At 47.1% G+C, this 16,482-nt stretch overlaps 1 protein-coding gene across 1 annotated transcript in view; it reads left to right on the top strand.

Annotated features, from left to right (window-relative positions):
• The window catches only part of RAD54L2 (RAD54 like 2), a 2,252,401-nt gene that overhangs the window by 453,340 nt on the left and 1,782,579 nt on the right, over positions 1-16,482 (top strand). The window lies entirely within an intron of this gene.

The raw sequence follows: 16,482 nt of genomic DNA, 5'->3' as shown, positions 1-16,482 counted from the left end.
TGGGATTCAGAAACATTTTCCATAGTGCAGTAAGCTGCTATGTGAGATGAGTGGCTTCATGCAGCATGTGGATGATTTAGAGAAAGAGAGAGACTGATCATGAGTAGAAAAGGCCGAGAAATCCTGTGGCCCAAATAATTTGTTAATGACTATACAATGACAGAGTAATGAGCAACATTATTAAAATGAATGTAAACAGTATGTCTTGAGTGATTCAGAGAAGTATCTGTACCAATACTAGAGTCAATATCTCCAGAGTTGTTGTCTGCAACAAAATCCTAGAGTTAGAAGAGGCAAATTGCAGAAAGCTGTATGGAGTAGCCACAGCATTAACAAATGTCTGTGCAACAAACTGTACTCGCTGCTGGTAGTCGCAGTGCTATGTTGCATCACCCTTGGAGGTGCTACGTCCATACTTAACATTTCATGCCCTTCAAGGCTCTGAAGTTATGGCCTGCTACAGTGTGTATCTTGTGGTAACCAGTGGGACAGATGGTGGAGGCATTCCAAGCATCTACCTCAAGGGCACTACACCCATTCTCAGGTGCCTTGCTACAGTACGTGAGGGGAACAGACAGGTGACAGCCAACATCATATGGGCTTCTTATGATACATTAAAGTAAAGCCCCCCACCCCACCTTGAGCAGGGAAGAAGATATTTTAACCACAAAAGGTACCACTCCATCAACTGTCATGTGATCTGTAATGCACAAAGTATAATTTGGAAAGTGTCTGCAGGCCACCTAGGCTGCATCCATGACTTCCACATATATGGCACCCCTGTGACCTGTATCAGCATTTTGTACTTGGTGATTTTTCCACAGGGTCATTTTATTGATAATGCTGGATATGCCATGGTTGTTGACACCTATCAGAAATCTCCAAACTGTGGCAGTCAGTGGCTACAGTTGTGTTGTCACAGTCCCAGGCCATCATCAATTTTGTCTTAGGTGTGCTGAAGACCTGCTTTTGCTCATTGGGTGCATCTGGTGGTGCCCTGCAATATGACCCTGGCACACGTATTAAGGTATTTTCAGTATGCAGTATGCTATATGACACAATTTTGTGAATACAACTGCAATAGAGACCATACATTCAGGAAAAAGTTCCACCACATCAGGCAGTGGAGGAGGAGCCTGATGAGAAACCAGGGAGGTCTATGTCATATGATGGCAGGCACAGTATACCATGACACTGGATAAGAGGCAGTGGCTGGTTCATAACTGTGGGCCAAAATAACGAATTATGCAGAACATTAAGGTGATGCTTGCAAACCTTACACCCAGGCTGTGCTCTCCCATGTAGACTGGCCACACTGTACAACAGGCATAGGCTTCCTAAGTAAAAAAAGTGCAGAGGCAGGGCACAGCTATTTTCATTTGTACAGATGATGAGGGACACAATGTCAGGTGTCATCCCAAGCAAAATGTGTGTGCCGATATGACTGATGTTAGTGGTGTGTGTGTGTGAGAGAGAGAGAGATGTGGGGAAGCATAGGGTACACTGGGTAAAGCAGGGTGGTGTTACCATTGGGGAGTGTGTGTCTTTCTGTCTGTCGGGATGTAGCCTCAGATGTTGCAGCAGTGTGGCATGCTCCTGAAGTCAGGTTCAGAGCACCTACGTGAGATGGTGTATTGTCTGTACACGCCCCCCATCCATGGGAGTGCCCTCTCCTGTGAGAGTCACAAGGACTCTCCAGCCCTTGCCTAAAGAAAGGAGTGCTACATGAATGCGAGTAGTGGCTCATATCATGCATCTCTGTGGCATAAGCTGCATACCTTCATGGGCGTCCTTGTCTGAGCTTACTTGTGTCTACACTGGTTGGTGGGGTGGGAGTGGCGGCATTATGTTTTCCTGATCTTAGCCACCTCCTTCCATGGTGATCCTTAGCAGTGGAGATAGTGGTGAAGTGGCCACAGGAAGTGTCTGGTGTGCTGCTTTTGTTAACTCATTCACTCCAATGGAGCTCAGGAAGTTTGCACTGTAACTTCCAGTGGGCGGACCCTAAGCCTTTTGACAGAATCAAATTATGTCCTCACATTTCAAACAAATATTCATATCTCTGGAACCATAGGGATTATGAAAGAAGTGTAAAAGGCAAACTCTTCAGCACAAGCTATTTTTTGTTAGTGGTAGAATTCTGTAGGTTCTAGGTCTTAAAATGAATTTTATAAGTCACAGTAAACACAGTAACTATTACATTTGTAATATTTTGTAAACAACTTACACGATCTCAGCAACCACTCAAGTTACACAAATACTGTTAGCAGCATTTTATTCATCTGGCTAAGAGCTTTCATATAGGCTCATAGGTTCATACTAGGCTATCTGCCCTAGGGCATTTATAAGCCTAGCCAGAGTGTGTTTGGCTTTCGCCACCCATTTTAAATTAATTTTGCTATGCCCTTTTTCGAGGTTAGTATACTGTGCCTCTGTCTAACAGTGACACAGAAGTGATACCCGGGGTAAACCTACGATCTCCCATCCACTCATCAAGATTCCTCTTGAAGAGAGTCAATGAGGGACTCTGCCTAACCTGGACTGGGATTTTATTCCAGAGTGAAGGGAGCCTCTGGGTTATGAATCTGTCCCTCCAGCATGTCCTATTTATTTCAGTGCTGAGGTTCAAGTCTCTCGAGCACGTAGCTCGATGGGATTTGGATTTTCTGAGGTGCAGCATGTCCATTAATTCCGGGTTGGACATGGCCTTATACATCAGGCACAGATCGCCTCTGAGCAGGCGGTATGCCACTGAGTAGAGCTGTAGTTTCTTTAACCGGGCAGCATAGGGAATCAGTTTGAGCCCTTTGATCCTCTTGGTGAGGTACTTTTGGGGTCTTTCCAATTGCTGCAGGTGTCTGGTAAGGTACATCCCAAAAGGGGCATTGTACTCGATTATGGGCCTGATGAGGGATGAGTAAAGAGGCATGATGACCTCCCCTGATCTAGATGTGAATTCCTTCATGATTAGGTGGGCTATATAAAATGTTTTTCTAACCACTTTGGCCACGTGGTTGTCAAATGAGAGATTGCTATCAACTTGTGTCCCCATGTCCCTAATTACTTCTTCTGTACTTAATGGATTACCACCTATGTGGTAATTTGTGGGCACTTTGTTTTTGCCAAAGGGGATGACTATACACTTTTTGGCGTTTAGCTTGAGGCCATGGCTCTGGCACCAGTGGTCTGTTTCTATGAGGCCCTTTTGGAGGATGCTTGTGTCAGCTGGAGAGTCGATTATGGCACCCAGTTTGCAGTCATCTGCGAACATGGTCAGCCACAGTCCTTCCATGTTGGCCTGTACCTCTGAGAAATATATACCGAACAAGAGAGGTCCCAGGACTGAGCCTTGTGGGACACCACTTGTAACTGGTTTGGAGTCTGACATGGCTCCAGCAATTCTAACCATGTGGGTTCTGTCCTTGAGCCAGTTTGCAATCCATCTAGTGACATAGGGGTTTATGTTTAAGCTGGCGAGCTTATTTATAATGCCCGGGTGGGGTATTGTATCGAAGGCTTTTGTGAGGTCCAGGTAGGCTGTGTGGACCACCTTCCCCTCATCAGTGGCCTTGGTGACTGTTTCAAATAAATCAACCAGGTTTAAGAGGCAGGATCTGCCCTTAACAAAGCCGAACTGGTAGGATCCAGTGTCTGTAGGTCCCCAATATCTTTATTTATGAGGTCCATGATGATCCTTTCCATAGCCTTGCAGACCAAGCTAGTCAGGCTTATGGGGGCGATAGTTTCCAGGATCTGTTGAGGCACCACCTTTGTGGAGAGGGACCACTGTTGCTGTACTCCACTCTTTGGGTACATATCCTGTAGTAAGGCTGAGATTCAACAGTAGTTTTATGTTTGGGTTTAGCTCTTCTTGGAGTTCATGAAGGACGCAGCCCGGGACACCGTCTGGTCCCATTGATGCTGTGTTTTTTGCTTCGGACAGGGCGGCTCTTACCTGAGCATCTGAGATGTCAGGGGGGCAGCACTCTGCTGGGATAGATATTTGCCCTTTTGGTGGGGAGGGGGGGAGAAGTTTACGCTGAACCTGTCAGCTAGGATGTTGGCAATGTCTATGGGTTCGGTGTATTTTTTGTCATTTTGGACTAATTCTGAGCATATCTGGGAATTCCCACCCAGGTTCCTAACATAACTAAAGACAGCCTTGTGATTATCCTTAGTGACCTGTGCAATTTTTCTATCGAAGCGGGCCTTAGACGATTTTATGAGTGCCCGTAGTTTTTTGCTAATACTGATCAGAGATGCCTTCCCTTTTTGGGATTTTGCTCTATCATGTAGTAGCTTCGTCCTTCTATTGTATAGTTTGTTTATGGCTGGGGTCCACCAGACAGGACGTCTACCTTTGTAGGATTGGGTCTTGGTTTTATTTGGGATTGCATGATCCATGCATTCCTGAAGGTGTTCATAGAATGCGTTTATAAAGGATTCTGCATTCTGGGCCGTATTTTCCACAGGCCCGGGGGCTTTGAAGGATTCCACCTCAGTTTTGAGGAGTGTGAAATTTACTTTAGAGAAGTTTTTCACTGTGGTTTTCTGGGCAGGGGGTGGGGACGGGATGTGAATATCCAGTGAGATTAGTTTATGGTCTGATCTTACCAGTGAGGGATACACTTCTGGTCTGGAGCATAGTGTCCCCATGTTGGTGATGATCAGGTCCAGTATGTTTTCCCCTCTTGTGGGAGTGGTAACAAGTTTTTCCATAGCATTTGAGTTTTTAAATTGTAGGAACCTTTGGGCTAGGGTGTTGGAGCTAGAGTAATGCTCCCAGTCTATGTTTGGGTAGTTGAAGTCGCCCAATATAATGGTGTTTGGAGAGACCTTCATATTTTCCAGTGTTCTCAGGAAGGCCGAGTGGGGTTCCTGGGTTTGGGAGGATGGTCTGTAGCAGGCTATAAACTGGAAGGCAGTTTTACCCACTGTTAGTTGCACATGGATAGTCTCTGATGCTTCGTGCTGTGCCACCAACCTGGAGGTGTGGGTATCTTTGACGAATATTGATACTCCCCTCCTTTTGTGGTTCGGTCCAAGTTTTGGGGCCGAAAAGCATGGTATGAGGTATAACCTGGTAGTGCTGGGGTGCTCTTGGGAGCCTTGAACCAGGTTTCTGTTACTGCACAGATATCGATGTTCTCCATGCTAAGGAGAGTTTCGAGTGTGTGCATCTTGAGGTTTAGACTTCTGGCACTGAGTAGCATTACTCTTAGTTTCTTATCCCTTGTGATACCTATGGAGGTGGGTTTGTCTTTTGACCCTTGCCTAAAAAAGGCACTATGGGGGTAGCAAGAGCCTTTCCCAATATCCGAAAGCTTAGGGGTGACAGATGCAAGCCGTCCCTAGCGAAACATCGTGGCTTGTCGAGCATGTCATCCCATGCTGACCGGCATTGGATCCCCTTTGAATGACACCAATACTTAAGCCAATTGTTGAAATTGATCATCTTGTCTTCATATTGTGGCATCATTCTTGGTGAGGGTAAGATGCTACTGAAGGTCAGGGTCATACTGGCCTGTGCTACATGCTCAGAGAGCTCCTCTGTCTCTTTTCATGTAGTCCAGGGAGGTACGTCTCAGGTCATTCACACCAGCATGGGCAATGACTGTGTCATATTTGTACTTGCCTTGGAGTGACCTGAGTGCTTGTGTTATGTGGCGGATCCTAGCGCCCGACAGACAGCTCACCGTGACCTTCTCCTTGTTCAGCCTGGTGAGCAGGACGTCAGTGTGCCTGACGATAGAGTCACCTATTGCAAGTGTATCAGGTGTGCTGTTTAGCCTTAAGGGCTGTGACTGTTCGGCACACTGGCTTTGTGAGCTATGTGTTGCACCTGTTTTGTTTTGGGGTAGCGGTTACTTGGGTGTCTGCTTTGGAGGTCTCTGCTGCTTAGGCAGATTTTTATTTAGAGCCTCCGAGTATATTTTTGTGGGTTTATGTGTTTGGTTTGCTATCGTGGTAGGTCTGTGTGAGACTGGAATTGTAGTGAGTGTGGTTTCCTTCTCCTTCTGACTGGTTATGCCAGTACTGAGTTGAGAGAGCTTAGCCTCCAGTTTGGCTATATGGTTGCATCTCTTACATGTGTTGGAATTTGTTGGGAGGAGGAGAGGGTTGTCTGTGTACATGAGGCAGTTGTAATATTGCCTCAAGTTTCCCAGATTCACCAGCTGGACCGGAGAGGAGATTGACAACTGACCTTTGGACATGCTAGAATAGTATTGGGAATTCCTTTATAATTGAAAAAAAGGGCCAATGTGGAACAAGGCACTCAAGGGGAGTTTGTGAGGGTGTAGTGCTTTTAATTTTTTAGTGCTGACTTAGTGAGCAAGTTACAGGTAACTTAAATGCAATGTGTTACAGGTAACTTAAATGCAAAAACGACAAACAGTAACTTTCTTTCAAGTGAAACAAGGAAATAAGTACAGTAAGCAATGCAGATATCACTAGGGATCCACAGAAGCGCTGAAAAGCCGCGTTTTAGGTGGAATTAGCATTTCAGGGAAATAACAAGCAAACAAACAACAAGCATACAAACAAAGTTGGATTCAGCAGGCCTGGATCTAGTCTATGCTACAGCAAACAAGGTGTACCAATTTCAGTAAGAAACAATTCAAATATGCAGACACTATAAGCCTTTAACCAGAAATTCCCAGCTCGGAAGGGCAGAGTCCAGCCTCTCCTCCCACAAGAGTGCAGACCACGAACCTTCTTAATGTAAAATAACTGGCCTGAAGCCCAAGTGCTTAAACCAGAACTAATACACTTTTTAGAATAACAGACACTGAGCCCCCTCAATCAGCAGTTCCCAACTTAGAAGGATGTAAGCTACCTGTCCTGCCACCACAGTGCAGGCCACAAACCTTCCTAATGTAAAACATATGAGGCTAAGGTGTTCTGTCTGTGTTACTTAGTTGTTGAGATATTTAGAAAAATATGAAAATTATATCTATATAAATTAACATCATAAAAGCAACAGTTAATATTTAATGTTAAGTTGTCAATCTCGCCTTCATTCTTGCTGGATGGGTTCGGAGCCGATCCTCGGCTCCGACTCGGCCACTCTAAAAGCTCGAGAGCTAGTTTCACCGGCTCGAGGCTCCCCTATATCCCACAATGCTAGGCGGTAACTCCTCAGATCTCGTTTGCCGCTACGCGATCGAGGTGCTTTTTTCAACCGGCTCAGGTTAGTTGAATCTTTTGACAGTTTTAGTCAGTCAGACCCCCCTTTAAGTTAGCTCTTTTTTTATAACTTTTAAATAGTTAAATACCTTTAATCCCTTTTTAGTTAATTTTTCACTGGTTTCCTATCCTAAATTATCGAACCTTTCCCTCGGGCTTTAGGCCCACTCCCTTCCTCCCTTGGTAGTTGGAGTGTCTGTGTTTTTGTAGGGAATTTTTTGTTTAAAACTTTATAAGTTAAAATTTAAAGTTTTATTTTCAGAAGTGTAATCGGTGTGTGTGTGTTTGGGATTACACTTTTACTTCTCTTTGGACATGTCCAAAGAATCAAAGGTCTCAGGCTTCAAGAAGTGTGACTCGTGCTGTCAGAAGATGTCTCTGACAGACGGTCACACTTCTTGTGTTTACTGCCTGGGACCTTTGCACCTGCAGGACTCATGTGCTGTTTGCCATGGCTTCAGCCCTAGAGTCCTGCAGGAGCGAAAAAATAAATTAATTCTAAGAGGCTTATTAAAGCCTGAGGGTCCCTCAACTCAGTCATCGGGGAGACCCTCTAAGTCCTCCGGACCTTCGGCTCCAGCCTCTGAGCCGACTTCTGGGGTCTCTAAGTCCATTCAAACATCAGCTCTGGCCGGAGCCGATGAATCTCGAATTCATGTACCTACGATGTCCTCGGCTCCGGCCGGAGCCGAGGAAGACGTAACTGAGTCGGCTCCGATCAAGTTGTCGGAGCTGACAACTAAGAAGAGGTCCCGTTCTCCATCTATTGGCTCCGTTCATTCGGCTCCAGCATCGCCTTTGCTGTCTGAACGGAGCCATAAATCCCACTCTTCTAGGTCTTCCAGGTTATCGGACCACGACCTTCAGAGAGTAGTGAGTCGACTTCTTAAGTCCGAAGCACTAGCCCAGATGCTTCAAAGTCTGACTCAACAGTCGAAGACTATCCCCACCACTCAAAATATTCCTCCTCTGACCCTCGAGTTCGGAGCCGGGGCGGTTCGGACCCGAGACTGTGGTGGCGTCAGAACCGATACCTTTGTCTTAGGTTCCGTCGTCGGCTCTGATGTCTTCCTTGGAAGAATCTCGGCGCCGGACTTCCCTCGTCGGCTCCGAGGGGGCGAGTGGCATCGGACTCTTGTCCGACCCCGCTCTCCCTCTCGGTGCTTCGGCGCTGGTGAGTTTGGCTCCGACATCGGCCTCGGAGCCATCACTGTCAGTGCCGGGGGAGGTTTTCAGTTTTTCGGAACGGAGACCTCCGGCTCTGCCTGACAGGGGTGCCTTTGAGGTCATGAGGAGCGTATTAGAACCAGGTTCTAATCCACAGTCGGCTCCTTCTGCCCTTCCCTCAATGGTGCCTCCGGTGATTTCTACTCACTCTCTTGTCCCCGACCGTAGAGAGCCAGCTCCTCAAGTTTCCCCTGTGGGGATGATCTCCTCTTCCGAGGCCTCTCCTGACCCTGTAGGAGAGCCCCCTAGGAAGAGGCAGTGTAAGAGGAAGCACATGACTCCCCTGAGTCTGTCACCTCTGACACTGATTTAGAGGATTCTGAAGGTTCCCCTCGTTCCCCCTCTGAAGATGTCTCCTTTGCAGACATCCTTGAAATCTTAAAACAGAGGGGGAATTGGCCAGCCCTCAACCCTTCAGAGGATGAATCAGTGTACCTTGAGGCGTTTGGCTCTCGCCCTTCCACCTCCTGGGTGTCCCCTCCCTTTGACCCCCTTATGCAAGTGGTGGCAAAGAAGGCTTGGGCGGCTCCTGACTCAGTGGAACCCACCCCCAGGAGACCATCTAAGTTCCTTACGGCCCCCAAGGATAAAGAGTTTCTGACCAAAGGCATCTCTGTTGATGCTATGGTGGTGGCTGCAGCTACCAAGAAGGAGTTAGCTGATCCTTCGGTGCCTGTTCATCCTCCTAACAAGGAGTCTAGGTTGATGGACAGGTATGGGAAGCGGATGTTCTCGTCAGCGACCTTTACTATGAGATCGCTGAATTACCTGTGGCATTTTACTCGACTTCAGAGGGACTTACTCAAGGAAGCGAGTGAGATGTTGAAGGACCCAACAGCTGCGGGTTTTCAGGACAGGATGAACTCTCAGCTGGCTACCCTTAATTCTATAACCATCTCCTCCATGTGCCTCATTTCATATGCGGCTGATGGAGCAAGTAGAGCAGCAGGTACAGGTGTAGCCTTGCGTAGGCACGCCTGGATGCGGCTTTGTAATTTTGCAGACCCTTTAAGGCGTCCTTCACTAATTCCCCCTTTGATGGATCATCCCTCTTTGGTCCTCAAGTGAAGGAAACCCTGACTAGGTGCGAGACTGATGGCAAAACTCTTTCTGCCATCGGAGTCCGTTTTTCTACTCCTTCTAGACCTTACCCCAAAGGTCAGAAGGGGGGAAAGATGTGGTTCCGTAAACAATCTCAAGGAGACTTGCCTGACGCACAGAGTCGATTCCCCTCTAGAGGCAGAGGGGGGAACAACAATGGTAGACGCCGTCCCAGAGGTAGAGGGGGCCCGCAGAATCAGGGCAGTCGAGAATCCTTTTCCGACAAGCCCTTTCAGCATCCCTGAGGTGTTGCCCGACTGTCCACCTTCGGAGGCAGTCGGGGGAAGGTTGTCACTGTACCCAAAAGCCTGGCTATCCCTAACTCAAGACAAGTGGGTACAGTCTATCATTTCCAAAGGCTACAGAATCCCTTTCCTTTTCATTCCAAAGCTGTCCAAAAAATCCCTTCCAGACGTTCCACCCAGTCAAAGGGAGCAAGCAGCATTAGAAATTTCAAAGCTGCTCGCAAAAAGAGCTATTCAACCAGTGCCAGCAGACCAAGTAGGATCCGGAACTTACTCCAAATTCTTTTTGGTTCCAAAAAAAAACGGGACTGGAGACCCATTTTGGATCTCAGCAACTTGAACAAGTTTATCAAGAAAACAAAGTTCCGGATGGTCACGCTGCAGTCCATTCTTCCTCTTTTGGAACGGGACAGCTGGATGTGCTCTATAGATCTCCAGGACGCGTACTATATCACATCAAGATGAATCGACGCTCCAGGAGGTTTCTCCGCTTCAGGCTGGGAACCAGTCATTTTCAATTCAGAGCCCTGCCCTTTGGTCTCACTACAGCCCCCGAGTGTTTACCAAATGTATGGCAATGGTAGCCTCTCATCTGAGACGGCAAGGATTCCAGGTGTTTCCGTATTTAGACGACTGGCTCCTTACAGCCCCCACCAAGCATCTTTTACTCCTCGCCAGAGACTACACCTTTCGCACATGTCAGGCATTAGGCATTTCAATAAACTACGAAAAGTCTGTCTTGTCGCCTTGTCGTGTTATTACTTTCATAGGCGCAAATCTAGACACAGTCAAGATGTCAGCCAGACTCACAGAGCAGAGGATAGCAGACATACACAAACAGGTCTTTCTTCTTTTGCAGAACAACAAAGTCAAAGCCAGACAGATCCTGAAAGTCTTGGGAATTATGGCGGCCATCCCTCTCCTACCATTAGCTCGCTTCCATATGAGGATTTTGCAATGGATGCTCTTCACACAATGGTCTTACCAAAGCCTTCCAATGTCCCATCCTATTCGGATAACTCAGTCGTGCAAGAGTCATCTCTCTTGGTGGATCACATCTCCTCAGCTCCTCCTAGGGAGACCTTTTTTCCCTCCCCCTCCGGTTGCTCCAGTGACAGCAGACACCTCCCTGATCGGGTGGGGGGGGCATTTCCAGGGCAGGACAGTCCAGGGCATGTGGCAACCGTTCGAGTGCCACTTGCACATAAACATCCTAGAGATGAGAGCAGTGCTTCTAGCGTTGCAAGCCCTTCAAGTCTCTCTTCCCAAGGGAACTATAGCAATACAAACAGGCAACATGTCTGTAGTGTGGTACATCAACAAACGAGGCGGGACCAGGTCTTACCCCCTATGTCGAGAGGCACTCAGACTATGGCAATGGGCGATTTCTTCTCAGCGTTTTCTGTTATCAGTGCACATCCCCGGGAAGTCCAATGTGATTGCGGACAAATTGAGCAGAGCTATTCTCATGCCTCACGAGTGGTCTCTGAACAATTCAGTGTTGGAGAAAGTTTTTCGAAAGTGGGGCAAGCCTTGCTGCGACCTTTTCGCTACTCCCCAAAACAGCAAGTGCAACGATTTTTTCACCCTCTTTCCCCAACCAGGCCATCCCAGCAGAGACGCTCTAGTGCACGTTTGGCCCCGGGGACTTCTATATGCCTTTCCTCCCTTACCACTGATATTCCAGCTGATACAGAAAGCCATCGCTCAGGAAGCTTCTATGATCCTCATTGCCCCTTACTGGCCTCGACAAATTTGGTTCCCCTTTCTCCACCGTTATCTGTTGGAACAACCTTGGCATCTGGACCCAGTTCCAGACCTCTTGACCCATCAGTCGGGTCAGTTGCACCACTCCCTTCCCTCTCTGAACCTCACAGCTTGGTTCCTCCAATTCCGACCTTAGCCAGGCTTCCTTTGATATCTCACTCAGAGATATCTTGATTGCCTCTCATAAATCTTCCACTCGGAAGATTTATCATACCAAGTGGAAACGTTTCTCCTATTGGGCGCAGTCAAAGAATATAGATCCTTTCACTGCTTCTATTCAAACAGTTCTAGAATTTTTAGCCGAACTTTTCCATGCAGGTTCGTCCCCATCTACCATTAGAGTTCAGTTGGCTGCAATTTTGAACTTTCATATTGGAATCTGAGTCCTCTATTATGTCTCACAAACTCTGCAAGGCCTTTTTAAAAGGAGTCTTTTTACTCAAACCACCCATCAGAGATCCTCCTCCTCAATGGGATCTCAACTTGGTTCTGACATCCTTAATTCTTCCCCCATTTGAACCTGCGGCTTCATGTTCTATAAAATTACTTTCGTGGAAGACACTCTTTTTAGTAGCTATCACCTCAGCTAGAAGAGTCTCTGAACTCCATGCTCTGTGTAGTCGATCCCCTTATCTTGTGTTTCATAAGGATAGGGTGTCCTTACGTACTAACCCGTCCTTTTTGCCCAAGGTAGCTTCACTAGCAAATTTGAATCAAACCATTGAGCTTCCTGTTTTCTTCCCTAATTATTCTAATAGGTCAGAACAAAAGTTACACCGTTTAGATGTTCATCGCCAACTTAGGTACTATTTAGACAGGACCAAACAATTCAGGAAATCTGACCAACTGTTTGTTTCTTATGCAGAAGGTAGAATGGGCCTTCCAGTCTCTAAAGTTTCTCTCTCTAGATGGCTTACTTCATTGATTACCCTAGTGTATGAGACAAGACATCAACGATTGCCATCCAAACACAGGGCTCATTCAACTAGAGCTTTAGCCACTTCTGTAGCTTTCCAAGACAGGCTGCCTATTGATTCGATTTGTTTGGCAGCTACTTGGGCTTCTCCCCATACCTTCATTTCTCATTATAAGTTGGACTTGGCCTCTAGAGACCGAGCCAACTTTGGTTCCACTGTACTCAAGAGTCTGTTCGAAGGCCACCGGGACAAGGTGCTAGGGACGCGGTCCCATCCAGCAAGAATGAAGGCGAGATTGACAACTTAACATTTAGAAGTTATGTACCTACCATAACGTTCCATGTTAGTTGTCTTCTTCTCGCCTTCTTTCTTGCGTCCCACCCTCCTTCCCCCTAGCCAGGACAGACCTAGAAGAGTTTTCTTCTTTGTTCCTTATGGAATTTTATTGCTGGCCTTAGCTTTCAAACGAGATCTGAGGAGATGTCCTTCAAGAATGCAACTGCAGTCATAACATGTGGGTTGTCCTGCCTCAGGCAGCCCTCGGTCAGCCGGATTCCAAAGTCTGGGTCCAACGTCGGCTGATGTCGTATTTCTCTCCGACGTCAGAGCGGCTGGAGTATATAAGCATCAGCCGACGCCATTTTCTTCAGTCTTTCTTGCCGCGCGGTGCCCGAAGCAGAAGCAGTTCTCAAGTGCCGGTCGGTCAGCTCCTGTACTCTACGATACCGAAGTCATCAAAAAAGCTAAGTACCCCGTTGGGGACCTTTGCTTGCCTCAGCCGATGTCAGAAATTACTGAAACAATTGTCTTTCTTGTGGTAAACAAATACCTCATAAGGATTTCCACTCTTACTGTCTCCCTTGCCTGGGCCCAGACCACGACGTCTCGGCCTGTGTAGCCTGTGCTCGCTTCAACAAGCGCACTCTCAGGCGCCGAGCGGAATTCGCTGAAGATTTTTTCGGCGATAATTTTGCTTACACCATGCCGTCGGATCTCCCGACATCGCAAACTCCCAAAAAGCGAAAAGACTGGGACCGACATCCTCGGCCCGCGTCTACTACCGACTCCGCGCCAAAACCTAGCGCGAGTGCTCCGGTTCCCTCTGAGATGGTCTCTCCACCGCTCCGAACCGAAGACACCGCATTACCGACGACTCCAATTCCAGTCATTACTCCGATGCCAGTTATAGTTTTTCCTCCGGATACCGAAACCGAGGAAATGCCCGAGACCATTGCTGTAGACAAGGTCACTCCTGCACGTGGAGCTGCCAGGCCCCCTATGGCCATGTCTATTAAGGCCTACACTAGGGCTAAGGCAGCCAGCAAAACAAAGCATATTACTTCTAAATCCTTACCTCAGCCGACTCCAGAGACACAAATTATGTCCATGGCTGCTGATTTAATTTCCATGATTAGAGGTTCACAGGCCCATCCTGAGAGAGGATCCCAGCCCCCTCCTGATAAAAGGCCCCCCGGGTTGAACCCTCTGACCCTACTCCTTCAGATGAAGATTCTAAGGGCTCTGTCCACTCTGATAGCCAGGAAGAGCTCTTTCAGACCTATGAGGACTCGGATGCAGAAGATTCCATCCCCTCGGCCTCCCCTCCTGAGGATATTTCTTTTGGGGAAGTTCTGCACACCATGAGGGAACATTTCAAGTGGCAAGGTCAGGAATATTCTGATTCTAGGAAATGCCTTAGGACTTTCCTTAAGAAGCCTCAGCACAGGCCCTTAGCTATTCCTCCTGTACTTGATGTTCTGGATGATTTGTATTCTGACTCTAGTGCTACCCCTGATTCCCTTCCTCCTGCTCCAGCCAAGCCAGACAGGTATTACAGGGTCCCAGAAACTCATTCCCATTTATTCAGGGCCCATACTGCTGATTTGGAAACTATTTCACAGGGGCCTAAAGGAGTTTCAGCCTCCACCTCAAAAAATCCTTTGCCCTCCAACAGGGAAGCTAGGTCATTAGAGAGATGGGGCAAAAAGGTTTACACATCCACTACCTTATCTATGAGAGCTTTAAATTGCCTTTTTCATATGTTACAATATCAGGATTATCTGTTAGAAGATTTACAAAAAACATCAGCCACTCCTGATCCTTTAGACAGGAAGAGTTTGCAGGAAGCTGTACATAACACTCAGCAAGTAAGCAATCACTTCCTGCAGTGTGGATATGATGCACTGGAAGCTTCATGTAGGGCAGCTATGACAGGGGCAGTCATTCGTAGACATGCTTGGTTAAAAGATCAACCTCTACCAGATCATGTAAAAGCAAAACTTCTGGATGCACCTTTGGAAAAGAACAAGCTTTTTGGTGCAAATGCTAAGGATGTGTTAAAGACCATCGAAGAAAAAGCAAAATCAGTTCAGACAGTGAAAGATTTCCTCCAGGTTCAACCCCCCAGATTCAGTAGGAATTGGCCTTCAAAAAACTGGTCCTTTCCTAATCCAGAAAAGTTTCAAAGGGGTAAGAACAGACGTGGCCGAGGAAGAGGCCAATACAGAGGCCTTTACAGGGGACGACAATGGCAGCCAGGAAACCAAAGAAGTGACTCAGGGGTTTCACCTGCCCCACAACCACAATCTCAATGACTTTCCTCTACTACCGCCTACCAGGGAACAACTAGAAGCTCCCTTGGGCGGGAAGTTATCTCTGTTTGCAGAAAACTGGCACAGGCTGACAAAGGACAAGTGGATTTTGGACATTATAGACCGAGGGTACAGGTTTCATTTTCATACCTTACCAAGAAAACAAGGCATGCCAAACCTACCACAAAATCAGAGGGCAGAGGCTATCAAGCAAATCACTCTGCTGACTCGGACGAAAGCAATAAAAAGAGTTCCACAACAAGAACAAGACCAGGGGTTTTACTCAAGACTGTTCCTTGTTCCAAGAAAAGAATCCCAATGGAGACCAATACTGGACTTGTCCGCATTAAACACCTTTCTCATAGTACCAAAGTTCAAAATGCTGACTCTACAGCAACTCCTTCCCATGCTGGGCAAGGGGTCGTGGCTGATTACTCTGGACCTCAAGGAGGCATACCTGCATGTCCCTATCAGACACAGCTGCAGAAGATACCTCAGATTTCTTGCAGGGCCAGAGCATTATCAATTCTCAGCATTGCCATTTGGCTTATCTACTGCGCCCAGAGTATTCACAAAATGCCTGGCTTCAGTAATTGCTCATTGCAGGCTCCAGGAGATACAAATTTACCCGTACCTGGATGACTGCCTCATACAAGCGGACGACAAATTGATGTTGACAAAAAACCAGGATTATGTCATACGATTACTTCAAGCTCTGGGATACACAGTCAACTTCCAAAAGTCAAGACTGCAGCCATCCCAGCAAATAATCTTCTTAGGAGCCAAACTAGACACGGCCTCTCAGATGGCTTACCTGACAGAAGACGAGCAAGAGAAGTTAACTCATTACTTCAGAGGTTTAGCAAAACTCACCCAGATGACTGCAAGGAGATTCCTACAGGCCCTGGGTTACATGGCATCCTGCATTCTCCTGGTTCCATTAGCAAGACTACACATGAGAAAGCTTCAATGGTACCTAAAAAGCATGTGGTCTCAACACAGCAACAACTTGGAGACAATCATTCCACTCATTCCATGCCTACAAAAGGAATTTCTATGGTGGGCCTCGGTGAGCCAGGCAAACACAGGTATGTCATTCAAAAAACCACAGATAACACAGACCATGACCACAGACGCCTCAGACCTTGGATGGGGGGCGCACATGGAAGGCAGGTGTATACAAGGACAATGGTCTCCAAAGGAAACACATCTGCATATAAACCAAAAGGAAATGCTGGCAGTAATGCATGCCATCGAGGCTTTTCAACACCAACTCCAGCAAGGCCATTTACTGATACGGACAGACAACACCACTGTGATGTGGTACATAAACAAGCAAGGGGGCACCCACTCTAACCCCTTTTGCAGACTGACAATGCATCTTTGGGAGAAAGCACTGAGTCTAAACATCCAGTTACAATCCCTGTTTGTCCCAGGAAAAGACAA

The sequence above is a fragment of the Protopterus annectens genome, chromosome 7.part0 (assembly GCF_019279795.1).
Source record: "Protopterus annectens isolate FY-2018-M chromosome 7.part0, PAN1.0, whole genome shotgun sequence".
Lineage (NCBI taxonomy): Eukaryota > Metazoa > Chordata > Ceratodontiformes > Protopteridae > Protopterus > Protopterus annectens.
This window is presented reverse-complemented; position numbering and strand designations above follow the sequence as displayed.